At 38.2% G+C, this 11,747-nt stretch overlaps 1 long non-coding RNA gene across 1 annotated transcript; it reads left to right on the top strand.

Annotated features, from left to right (window-relative positions):
- The first annotated feature begins 10,272 nt into the window (after window positions 1-10,272).
- Window positions 10,273-11,533, top strand: LOC138674099 (uncharacterized). Its single transcript, XR_011320482.1, has 3 exons — window positions 10,273-10,384; window positions 11,064-11,240; window positions 11,445-11,533. It is a non-coding gene; the product is annotated as an uncharacterized lncRNA (long non-coding RNA).
- Window positions 11,534-11,747: the final 214 nt, after the last annotated feature.

Here is an 11,747-nt window from a genome sequence, read left to right as displayed (position 1 = left end):
AATTGTCAGGTTCCCAAGGTCCGCCTGTCTGCTTATCTATCCTGTACCCATTTGCTCTTACCTGTCTGTGCCCGTCTGCTCATACCTGTCTGTGCTCTTCTGTCCATCAGACGGTCCAGATCATACCTGCCAGTGCCCATCTGCCTAACACCCAGTCCAGCCCGCACCTGCTAGAGCTTTTCTGTTCCTCAGACAGTTCCATAACAGCAGATCTAAGAAGCCTGGTTAGATAGTAAAAGCCTGTAAAAAGCCGAAATAAGTATAGTGTCCCAGTAAGGAAAGGGTGTGGGGAAAGCCTCACGAGTATTGCTTCTGCAAGCAGCTTCATCAGGGGACTCTATACTTATTTTGGCTTTTCATAGATGCCGGCGTAGTTGAATGCTGTGGGGCTGAGTCGGCGCTGGTGGGGGGGAGTCAGTGCTGGTGGTAGGCAACTGGCTGGGGGTCCCTGTGAAGCAGGGGCCCTAGGCAGCTGCCTGAGCTGCCTGCTCCTGACGCCGGTCCTGCATGTAGCCACCTACCATTACCTCTTGCTTTCTGCTGCACCCTAAGATTACACACCACAGGTTGTATACATCATACATTTGGGATTTCCTACTATCTAAACTGGCTTCTTAGACCTGCTGTTATACAAATGCCTTGTGGTTTAGGTATAAATCCATTGATTACATTTCATTTGTATATATGCCTAAGGGGATGTGCTGCAGCTTTGGGTATAATATTATTGGGAGCATGATGTCGTAACTTGTTAATCATACATGTTTTTAATATTTTTCTAATCTTCACCATGCCTCATTTGTGAATGTGTATGTTCCGCCCTGCATGTCATAATGTGGATACCTTGCGGCTAATTTATAGCATATGTGCTTTTCATTTCTTGGTCCATTTGGTTCATTGTTGACTATGTCTCACACAATTCCATCTTTAGGGGTGTGGTTTATTTGCCATGTCCTTATACATGTTTTTTTAAAATGGTTTTAACATTTGCTGTGTCTCAGGTGTCTAAATAAAGATTTCTATTTTTAGCCATTATTATGTGGATGTGCACATCATTTATTGATTGGTCTTTCTCCTCTCCAGTTCACAGTTGTCCCTTTTCAGCATACATGTTTGTTCACAAATTGTTACTTAGATAGGGCATACATATTCAATAGCACTTTACATAGTCCGGTGCTGGACAGAGACTGGGTTAATACGCTCCACAGACCTATTCAGGCCGCAGCCTTACACATAGGCCTTTACCTGAGCTCTGTAGCACTGCTTTTCACCTGAGTAATACACTCCACAGACCTCAACACTCTGTGTATCTTGCAATTAGGCTGGTTTCACATTTGTGGACGAGGGCTTTGGGGAGGACTGTGGCCCACTGCCACGCCTCTACCTTCAGCTCCACCTACATCGGTATGCGTCCTGTGTACCCTATCTTTAACATTGGGAACACAGGCCATGCAGATAAACGTGGATGCCACCGCATGGTGGTGGTGGCAGCAAACAAAGCCCAAAATTAACCCCTTCTTGACCTTGGGATTTTCTGTTTTTCCGTGTTCGTTTTTCGCTCCCCTCCTTCCCAGAGCCATAACTTTTTTATTTTTCTGTCAATATGGCCATGTGAGGGCTTATTTTTTGCAAAACAAGTTGTATTTTTGAACGACATCATTGGTTTTAGCATGTCGTATACTAAAAAACGGGAAAAAAATTCCAAGTGCGGTGAAATTGCAAAAAAAGTGCAGTCCCACACTTGTTCTTTGTTAGACTTTTTTGTAGGTTCACTTAATGCTAAAACTGACCTGCCATTATGATTCTCCAGGTCATTACAAGTTCATAGACACCTAACATGTCTACGTTCTCGTTTGTCTAAGTCGTGAAAAAAAATTCCAAACTTTGCTAAAAAAAAAAAATGGGCCATTTTCAGATACCCGTAGCGTCTCCATTTTTCATGATCTGGGGTCAGTTGAGAGCTTATTTTTTGCGTGCCAAGCTGGCGTTTTTAATGATAACGTTTTGGTGCAGATACGTTCTTTTGATCGCCTGTTATTGCATTTCAATGCAATTTTGCGGCGACCAAAAAAACTTAATTCTGGCGTTTCTAATTTTTTCCCGCTACGCCGTTTAGCGATCAGGTTAATCCTTTTTTTTATTGATAGATCGGGCGATTCTGAATGTGGCGATACCAAATATGTGTAGGTTTGATTTTTTTTAATTAATTTATTTTGAATGGGGTGAAAGGGGGGTGATTTAAACTTTTATATTTTTTTTATCTTTTTCACATTTTTAAAAAAATTTTTTTTTTACTTTTGCCATGCTTCAATAGCCTCCATGGGAGGCTAGAAGCTGGCACGACTCATCAGATCGCTGCTATGTAGCTGAAATGCAGGCTTGCTATGAGCGCTGACAACAAGGGGGTGCTCACAGCAGGCCGGCATCAGCAACCATAAAGGTCTCAAAGACCTCTATGGTTACCATTCTGATGCATCGCTGACCCCCGATCATGTGACGGGGGTCGGCGATGCAATCATTTCCGGCCGGATGGCCGGAAGTGCCGATTAAATGCCGCTGTCAGCGTTTGACAGCATCATTTAACTAGTTAATAGCAGCGGGTGAATTGCACTTTCACCCGCCGTTATTTCGGGCACATGTCAGCTGTTCAAAACAGCTGACATGTCCCGGCTTTGATGCAGGCTCACCGCCAGAGCCCGCATCAAAGCGGGGTTTCTGACCTCAGACGTACTATCCCGTCCGAGGTCAGAAAGGGGTTAAAATTTTAGCTGGCATTGTAGTGTGATGGGGAATATGTATTCAACTATCTAGCTAACAATTTTGAATGAGTGAGGGACCTCCCAAATGTAGGAGTGAGAGCCCTCCCAAATGAAAAAGGAAAAACTAAAGCAAAAACACTCATGCTAACATATGCTAATGGGGAGTTATAATTTTTTTAATTTTGTTTTTATTTTTTTGTGTTATACACATGTAATTTTGAAGAAAAAAGCATTTTTCTCTTTAAAAAAAGTTAGGTTTGGGTTGGCCGGTCTTCTCATAAATCTGTAAAACCGGCGCAATAGTCTGACAACGTTATTCCCAGATACAATATGTGAGTCAGAAAGGCATGCAGGCATCTTCTCCATGCTGTTCCCATTTAAATGTAGCACTTTCCCATCCTTTTCAGCTATTTTCTCAGGCCCCCAGACCTGTTTGTTGGGTCCCGCAGAATAATATTCTGCTTTCCCATTGACTGGCATTGGATTAGTTATTCGGTACGAATACACGGATATTAGAAATTATTTGTGCCGATTTTCCCGAATCTGAATATTTCACTATTCACTCATGACTAGTGTTGAGCATTCCGATACTGCAAGTATCGGGTATCGGCCGATATTTGCTGTATCGGAATTCCGATATCGAGTTCCGATATTTTTGCGATATCGGAATCGGCGTATGCGGTGCGTATGGTTCCAAGGGTCTGGAGGAGAGGAGACTCTCCTTCAGGCCCTGGGATCCATATTCATGTAAGAAATAAAGAATAAAAATAAATATGGATATACTCACCCCTCCGTCGAACCCTGGCTGTCACCGCTGCTAGCGTCTGCCTCCGTTCCTAAGAATGCAGTGAGTGAAGGACCTTCGATGACGTCACAATCACGTGAGCGGTCTGGTGACCGGTCACCTGACCGCGACGTCATCGAAGGTCCATCACTCACTGCATTCTTAGGGACGGAGGCAGACGCTCGCAGCGGTGACAGCCAGGGTCCTTCGGAGGGGTGAGTATATCCATATTTTTTATTTTTATTCATTATTTTTTACATGAATATGGATCCCAGAGCCTGAAGTAGAGTTTCCTCTCCTTCAGACCCTGGGAACCATCCAGGATACCTTCCGATATTTGTGTCCCATTGACTTGCATTGCTATCGGGTATCGGTATCGGCGATATTCGATATTTTTTGGATATCGGCCGATACCATCCGATACCGATACCTTTGAATATCGGAAGGTATCGCTCAACACTACTCATGACAGTAGTGTATAATAGCCAGGTTTCGTCAAACTCAATCTGACAGGTGCCCCGCCCCCTATCAAAGTGTATCAAAATGTGTAACCCCTCCCCTCTCCTTGTCTGACGGCTGGTATCCAGCTGTCCCTCCTTGTTTGATTTCCCCCTTTTGATATCGTTTAATATACTTTAATTTGCTGCATTTTGATATTATTCCCGTATTTGTGGAATAACACATGTTTATAATTATATCCTAGTCGTGTATTTATTTTACACGTGGTTTATAACACCTTTCTCATTTGTTTTATATTAGATTTTATACGTAGCCCCCGAGTTTGATTCTGTAAGCTTTGTTTTATTCACAGTGTATTCATATAGTCCAGAACTTAAAGCTGTTTATATGTGTCTCTACTGAACACTAGTACTAAATGGTGAACATTAACTAAATGTTTATTTTCACAAACAGAGAATCTGCTGTGGGTCAGCGGTTTATAACACCTAGGTCAATTTGTGTTGTATTTGCTATCCCTTCATGCTGTTTGGCGATCTTTGTGAAGAAGAACTTTGTTTTATAACACATTTGTACCTGTATTGTACCTGAAGGTTATGTAGGCTTATCTGCGGGTCAGAGGTTTATAAAGCCTAGGTCAATTGCTGTTGTAATCGCTTTACCAATTAATGTTTATTTACACAAACAGAAAAGTTATTGTGTCCTGTAGCTGTCTATTTGTTTTTGTATTCGCTTCCTTAGAAAACTTATTTGTAATTCTACCACCCATTAACAGAAAATTGTATTCACAGTGTAGCAGATTTTCTCCTTGTGGCTGCCTTATATACACTATATATATATATATATATATATATATATATATATATATATATATATATATATATATATATATATAATATGCCACAATGTTACAACACAAGCAAGTAAGAAGCAGTGTGTTTTATACGAATATAAATTTTATTTCTCACAATAAAACAGCATCTCAAATTTTAAGTTAGCTAACAGCATGATGCTGACAAATGCATCTTTGCGGTATCTGATAACGACACGATGAACATTAATTCTGCATTATTTTATCACATGATGAAAATAGCCATTTTATATTGAATTACTGCAGATCGCCGGCATGACTGAGTGTAATATTGCACTCAATACTGTGCAAAGGGTCTGAATACTTACGTCCGTGTGATATTTCAGTTTTTCTTTTTAATAAATTCGCAAAAATATCTACATTTCTGTTTTGTTCAGGCATGATGGCGTGCAGAGTGTACATTAATATATATATCTCAGAATGCAACTGAATAGTAATGCTAATTAGTCCATATAAATAGAAAATTATGTAGAAACCCAAAGTTTTGATAAGTGTATGAAAATACACCAATATTAACTATTTGTGCTATTTTAGGCGTAAATTTGGCTCCCCAATGTTACAACACAAGCAAGTAAGAAGCCGTGTGTTTTATACGAATATAACCGTGTGATATTTCAGTTTTTCTTTTTAATAAATTCGCAAAAAAATCTACATTTCTGTTTTGTTCAGGCATGATGGCGTGCAGAGTGTACATTAATATATATATATCTCAGAATGCAACTGAATAGTAATGCTAATTAGTCCATATAAATAGAAAATTATGTAGAAACCCAAAGTTTTGATAAGTGTATGAAAATACACCAATATTAACTATTCTCGCCCGCATTTTATATAAAATCTGCATAAAAAAATCTTCTTGGCTGCACCAAAACACGTAAGAAACAAATGTACAACTTTTAGCGCTGCCGCATCCGCAGATATTATTCCACCGTTCTTTAATTCTACATTATTTTATCACACATTAATTTCACAACTTTTATATGATATTTATAACACATTCTCATTTATAAGGGATTTATAACACAATATTGTAAAATCATTTATTGGTTCGCGGCCTTACTAATATCCTTTGAAAATAATTTCAGCATTATTATTCCATGCTGTGACATTTTTATTCTGCAGCAACCTGTTTAGTAAAAATTCAGCATTCTTTTTATATCTTTGGTTTATATTATATTAGCTTTTTGTCATAGGTCAGGGATTTTTGCACTTTATTAATATGCGGTTATTAGTCATTTAGGACTTATGTTATCATGTTTTTGCACTTTATTAATATGCTGACCACATAGGTCAGGCACGAACACACACACACAACACAGAACTCACACACAACAAACACACATAACATACAAAACACACACAACACATACAACACACACGACAAACATACACACACACACAACATACAGAACACATACAACACATGCGACACACACACACAAACAACACACACACAACAAATACACATGATTTTTTGCACTTTATTAATATGCGGGCCACATAGGTCAGTGATTTTTGCACTTCATAGGTCAGGGATTTTTTTGCACTTTATTAATATGCGGTTATTAGTCATTTAGGACTTATGTTATCATGTTTTTGCACTTTATTAATATGCTGACCACATAGGTCAGGGATTTTTTGCACTTTATTAATATGCGGTTATTAGTCATTTAGGACTTATGTTATCATGTTTTTGCACTTTATTAATATGCTGACCACATAGGTCAGGGATTTTTGCACTTTATTAATATGCGGTCCACATAGGTCAGTGATTTTTCCACTTTATTAATATGCTGTACACATATAGTATTTTTGATATCTCAAAAGGGTGTGACACATTCCCATATATTATTCCAGCTTTCTTTAATTCTACATTATTTTAGCATATATTAATTTTACAGGGGCCTGTGCTGTCTATAATTTGACTCCTTTTTATTCAAAGACATCTAACATATACAGACTTTTAATGTTTTTGTGTAAAATCGCGGGCAGACAGGCACGAACACACACACACACACACACACAACACAGAACCCACACACAACAAACACACAGAACCCACACACACAACACATACAACACACACAAGAAATAGACATTTAGGACTTATTTATGATTAATATGCGATTATTAGTCATTTAGGACTTATGTTATCATGTTTTTGCACTTTATTAATATGCGGTTATTAGTCATTTAGGACTTATGTTATCATGTTTTTGCACTTTATTAATATGCTGACCACATAGGTCAGGGATTTTTTGTACTTAATTAATATGCGGGCCACAAACACTTCTGCACCCACGGGCGCTTCTCAGACAACCATGCAGCCGGTACTCATCAGGCACTGTGAAATAATGCAAAAATACATCTGTGTGCGGCTGTCGGCATCAACATTTTGCTATTATAAGTTTATGGTTCTGTAAAGAACACGCAACACATACAGAACTCACACACACACACACAAATACACACAACACACAACACGCACATATTATGAAAAATGACAATCATTGTATGTGATTTAAAAGACTTTAGTTAGATTTATCAGGGGTGATTTAGTTTGAAAGCACGCAGCTCCTCGGTAATGTCTGGTGTTGGACATGCATTTAACAGTCTTTCATATGTATCGCAGAAAGATTTTAGTTCCATCTGTGCGAGTTTGCTTTGAGCGTACTGCGCAGACATGTCAGTAAACATTTTGACATGGTCAGCATCCCACGAAGGACGACCTGTGTAAGGTGTATGTACAGCAACTTTTTGCTTTCTACCTACACGGCGCCAGGATACGGCGCATTTCTTTAGAGGTAATACAGGGGCAAAAACGCTAGAAGAGCCTGCAAGAGCAGTATCTGCAGATTGCACAGTCTGGCACACAGGTATATTGAGGGGCTCTATGGGTTACCACATACCCTCGGAGAGCTGTTCAATTTCTCTGTTTTCAGGAGTAACTTGTGGTATGGCGTCTGTGCTATTGGCGGGCCGAGTTATGCGGGGCCTAGCGTTCTGCGCTGCACGTTTCTCTCTTGAAACGTTCGTATATTTCTGATGTGAAATCTTGGGGCTTGGATTCCCGGGTTGTTTTGGTGCCGCGTAGCATTCATCACGATCCACAACACAGATGGGCGAAAGAGATGTTGTTCGCACCGCCGTATTAGCTCTTTGTGGTTGATTCTCTTCAGCGCCATAATTACGCCGGTGCAAAACTCGTTGCTGAAGAGGCGACGTATCTAAAAGAAAAGATACAAGTGGCGGTTAGCCGCGAAACGGCGCAAAATTGGAAAAGCTAAACGGCGACGCATAGCTATGATCATGCGTAATATTTGAAAAGTTAATGGGGACAGGTACCCATGAAATCATTGTAACAATATTTACATAAACCTGTATAGAGCAGTCCAGATATATACTTACAAGTATGAAGCGGGAATTGGCCCACAACAGCTCCTGGTTTAACGGGAGGCGCGATGCTCAAACTCGCAGAGGCGGAAATATTCTCTTTTTTAAGCTGTATTTTCCGGGCAACTAGATTAGCTGGTGTAAGTAAAAATATAACGATTAGCGAACACAGAATTGATTTTCTACACAAAACTGCAGCGTTGAGACGGATATATATATATATATATATATATATATATATATATATATATATATTCAAAAAATGAATTTTCTGACAGTTAGCTAGCAGCTGTAAGTAAATATGAGTATTACACAAAAGTGAGAATCGACTGTATTTCAAGTGAACAGATACCTTTTCTATTCTTGAAACACCGGCGTAACGAGCTGCCGCGTCTTTTAGGCGCATCGGGTTTCGCTGAAGTTGCAGGGTTCTTGACATCTATGATCTCCACGTCTGAACCCAGCGTATCGCGTGGTTCGGGAACACACCAGTTTTCAGGCATATCGTCAGATGTCTCCGTGTCAGTATCTGTATGAGAAATTGCGCGTAGTTCGTGTTTACATACAAAGGATTAAAGCAACTGATATAGTATAATATAGTTTTACGGTATAAACATATTTGCGGTGTAAATTAATATAGCAAGACTTATGCCGCTATATATTAATAATTCAGTATTATATTGGTGGCTACCGCTATTATTTGTTTTATTAATTTAATCATATATTTATTATGACATAATTTGTGTAATACAATAGTTAATAGATGCTATAGTTTTATGCCATAAACAGTATATATTAACATAGATAATATATATATATATATATATATATATATATACTGTATATATATATATATTTAGCTTTCTTACATGTGATACATGAAAGATAAATATCTTTGTACCGTGTTACAATGACATTTTTCCCTATCTAAAAGCAAAAAGGTGCTCCTAATTACCCATGATGAGGTGAAGAGCAGGCCCATTATCGGCTAGCGGCTCCACGGCTTCAATGCGCTCATAATTCTGCGTTATGAAATTATTGCGCCAATCGGGCGACATACACGGCTCTTAAATAAGAAAGAATGCATGAATATATAATTAATATAATTTACTTATAATATAATGACACAATCAGAATGAGTCAATACTCTGTACATTATACGCGTATAATACTGAGTTAATACATGCATTAATTGCATGTATGACTGTGTTCTGGGTGTTAACAGAAGGCGTGTGATGTGGCGTAACTGGGTGTGTTTCTGGGTGTTAACAGCTGAGTTGCTTTCTGACACTCAGGATAAATACAGCTGACTGTCCCACTACAGTACAACAGACATCCACCAGAAGCCAGACTAGGCTAAAAGAAGGACTATTCTAAATGTAAGTATATAAGACACTTGTCTTATTATTCGCAAATGCTTAATTATATTTAACTATGCATCTCTAAACCATAATTAAGGATGTTATTTGTTTAATAAGTTATTGTTATACTGGAAGCTAACTGCATATTTAGTAGCGATGTATAATATAGTTTTTACTGTATAAGCCATATTTGTGGGACATAATTAATATAGAAAGGCTTATGGCTGGGCCATAACCACCATTGTTATCTGACATGTGCTAGCAATTAGTCACGGGTGCCGTATAATGCGGTTTTCCTGTAGGTGTGTTCACGGTGGGTGGTAATTTCTCTCTGAACAGTTGCGCTACTCTCTGAAAAGTAAGTGTTTCCTGTTTTATTTGCGGTCTAATATTATCAATGCCTGTAACGCATATTTTTGTAACGTAGTTTTAAACTGTATTTATTGGCGGCGCAGTTATAGATAAAACTTATCCCCTATTTATTTAAGATGGAAGCCCAATACCCTCGCGAGCAATGCAGCCCCCTTCTTGCAAGCACACAATTAGGTATTATACGCGTATAATGTACAGAGTATTGACTCATTCTGCTTGTGTCATTATATTATAAGTAAATTATATTAATTATATATTCATGCATTCTTTCTTATTTAAGAGCCGTGTATGTCGCCCGATTGGCGCAATAATTTCATAACGCAGAATTATGAGCGCATTGAAGCCGTGGAGCCGCTAGCCGATAATGGGCCTGCTCTTCACCTCATCATGGGTAATTAGGAGCACCTTTTTGCTTTTAGATAGGGAAAAATGTCATTGTAACACGGTACAAAGATATTTATCTTTCATGTATCACATGTAAGAAAGCTAAATATAAATATATATATATATATATATATATATATATATATTATCTATGTTAATATATACTGTTTATGGCATAAAACTATAGCATCTATTAACTATTGTATTACACAAATTATGTCATAATAAATATATGATTAAATTAATAAAACAAATAATAGCGGTAGCCACCATAGTTGAGGTCTACCTATGATGTAAATTACAGACGCCTCTCATCTTTTTAAGTGGTGGAACTTGCACTATTGCTGACTGACTAAATACTTTTTTGCCCCACTGTATATATATATATATATATATATATATATATATTATCTATGTTAATATATACTGTTTATGGCATAAAACTATAGCATCTATTAACTATTGTATTACACAAATTATGTCATAATAAATATATGATTAAATTAATAAAACAAATAATAGCGGTAGCCACCAATATAATACTGAATTATTAATATATAGCGGCATAAGTCTTGCTATATTAATTTACACCGCAAATATGTTTATACCGTAAAACTATATTATACTATATCAGTTGCTTTAATCCTTTGTATGTAAACACGAACTACGCGCAATTTCTCATACAGATACTGACACGGAGACATCTGACGATATGCCTGAAAACTGGTGTGTTCCCGAACCACGCGATACGCTGGGTTCAGACGTGGAGATCATAGATGTCAAGAACCCTGCAACTTCAGCGAAACCCGATGCGCCTAAAAGACGCGGCAGCTCGTTACGCCGGTGTTTCAAGAATAGAAAAGGTATCTGTTCACTTGAAATACAGTCGATTCTCACTTTTGTGTAATACTCATATTTACTTACAGCTGCTAGCTAACTGTCAGAAAATTCATTTTTGAATATATATATATATATATATATATATATATATATCCGTCTCAACGCTGCAGTTTTGTGTAGAAAATCAATTCTGTGTTCGCTAATCGTTATATTTTTACTTACACCAGCTAATCTAGTTGCCCGGAAAATACAGCTTGAAAAAGAGAATATTCCCGCCTCTGCGAGTTTGAGCATCGCGCCGCCCGTTAAACCAGGAGCTGTTGTGGGCCAATTCCCGCTTCATACTTGTAAGTATATATCTGGACTGCTCTATACAGGTTTATGTAAATATTGTTACAATGATTTCATGGGTACCTGTCCCCATTAACTTTTCAAATATTACGCATGATCATAGCTATGCGTCGCCGTTTAGCTTTTCCAATTTTGCGCCGTTTCGCGGCTAACCGCCACTTGTATCTTTTCTTTTAGAT

The sequence above is a fragment of the Ranitomeya imitator genome, chromosome 4 (genome assembly GCF_032444005.1).
Source record: "Ranitomeya imitator isolate aRanImi1 chromosome 4, aRanImi1.pri, whole genome shotgun sequence".
Classification (NCBI taxonomy): domain Eukaryota; kingdom Metazoa; phylum Chordata; class Amphibia; order Anura; family Dendrobatidae; genus Ranitomeya; species Ranitomeya imitator.
The sequence above is the reverse complement of the archived record's forward strand: the minus strand, read 5'-3'. Positions and strand labels throughout refer to the sequence as shown.